General features: G+C 44.8%; 1 pseudogene; it reads left to right on the top strand.

The window, feature by feature from the left end:
* Window positions 1–346: 346 nt before the first annotated feature.
* LOC129335344 (60S ribosomal protein L3-like) lies at window positions 347–1,107 on the top strand (annotated as a pseudogene).
* Window positions 1,108–2,070: the final 963 nt, after the last annotated feature.

The raw sequence follows: 2,070 nt of genomic DNA, 5'->3' as shown, positions 1-2,070 counted from the left end.
AGTGTACACTATACATGGATTGTATATGTGTTCACTGTAACTTGTGAACAGGGCTACTCTAAGGCAGCTTCATGTGTTTAAAAGATTATAGCCTAGACTTTTGCATTCTGTGCAAGTTTCCCCACTTACAGGGAATTATTAATGTACAGGAATTTTGAACAATGTAATCCTTTACCTGCAATGTAAAATGGTACGCTCCATTCTGTCACCTCATGACAGCCTCATGCTGCTGCACATATACGCTAGGTCTGACTCATCATGAATAAATGGTATGTGTAAGTACAGGTGCAATATCAGGGGAATATAGAAACCATTCAGGGCTCTTCTATGTTGGCTCAGAGACAAGATGTCCCATCATAAGTTTTTCGTTCCCAGGCATGGATCATTGGACTTTCTACCTTACAAGCATAGCCGTCACCATCGGGGCAAGGTGAAGAGTTCCCCCAAGGATGACCCCCAACAAGCCCATCCATCTTACTGCATTTCTTGGGTACAAGGGTGGCATGACCCACATTGTTCATGAAGTTGACAGGCCTGGATCCAAGGTGATCAAGAAAGAAGTTGTAGAAGCAGAAATTATAGTGGAAACGCCTCCCATGGTCATTGTGGGCTATGTGGAAACCCCACCCCCATGGCCTTTGCACCTTCAAGACCATCTTTGCTGAGCACATCAGTGATGAGTGCAACCTTTGCTTCTGCAAGAATTGGCATAAGTCCAGGAAGGTGGTCTTTATCAAATACTGCAAGAAGTGGCAGGATGACAAAGGCAAGAAGCAACTGGAGAAGGACTTCAACAGCATGAAGAAGTACTGCCAGGTTATCAGGATCATAGTTCACACCCAGATGCACATGCTTCCTCTGTGGCAAAAGAAGTCTCACCTGATGGAGATCCAGGTGAACAGTGGCACGGTGGCCCAAAAAGTTGACTGGGCCCGGGACAAGCTAGAGTAGCAAGTGCCAGTATCAACTGTCTTTGGCCAAGATGAAATGATAGATGTTATTGGTGTCACCAAGGCCAAGGGATACAAAGGGGTTACCAGTTGATGGCACATCAAAAAGCTGTTCGGCAAGACTCATCGTTTTGATGATGAGAGACGGAGGATTTAATGAATATAGCACTGGTAAGCCACATATCCTTCCTTTCTTACTATGATTGCCAGGTCCAACTCAAGATTTTGGGGGTGGTGCCAAGCAAGGATGTGATATCACAATGTGATGTCACAGTCTCAAATGGGGCCATAGACATACACATAATCTTTTTGAGTAATCAAAGATGACATCAGATTCTTTTCTCACCAGCAGAAAAGCTGTTTGGAGTCAACCCAATATTAAGGAAGCATCTCTCAAATACAAATGTTAAGATCAGCATTTGAAGGGTAAACACATTTGAAATACCTTATCTACTAATAGTCAAGTTGCCCTGATCTGAGGATACTTAAGTCTAGAGACTGGAGCCATGAATGTACAAGACCGATCTTCCTATACACCTGGGGAAAGGTCCAAGTTTGCAGAGAGAGGGTAGGACCCTTTCCAGGGCTGTTTGGGCCTCTAAAAGAGGACTCATTGGGGCCGGGGCCAGAATCAACCACTGGTTGACTTGGTACTACATGACTTGCATGATTTATCCGGGCCCAGCTGCTCGCTACTGTTCATCAGCCCCTTCCCAACAAAAGTTAATGTAGTAGAGTGGCTGGAGTTTCACAGTAAGATCTAGATTTGAATAAGCACTCTGCCATGGAAGCTCACTGTGAACCAATTGCATACTCTCAGCCTAACCTACTTCTCAGGGTTGTTGTGAGGATAATATGGAGGCAAGGAGAATGATGTAAGCTGCTTTGTGGAGAAAGGCAGTATATAAATGAAGAAATACAAGTGAAGATAGAGGGGCAGATAGTGGGTTTGAAGGAGAGAAGGAAATAAGGAATGGTGAGCATATGGAGGCTGCCAGAAGAAGGGAAAGAGGAACTAGTGTGGGGAAGGGCGTACAAGGGAAAGTGAAGTACTCCGAGCAAGTTTTTGCAGATTTCCCCAGAATGCAACTGGTCCTGGCTCAGTCGGTACCATGCTACT

This window comes from Eublepharis macularius, chromosome 9 (assembly GCF_028583425.1).
Source record: "Eublepharis macularius isolate TG4126 chromosome 9, MPM_Emac_v1.0, whole genome shotgun sequence".
Taxonomy (NCBI): Eukaryota; Metazoa; Chordata; class Lepidosauria; order Squamata; family Eublepharidae; genus Eublepharis; species Eublepharis macularius.
Note: the sequence above shows the minus strand (reverse complement) of the source record. Positions and strands in the feature narration are given on the sequence as shown.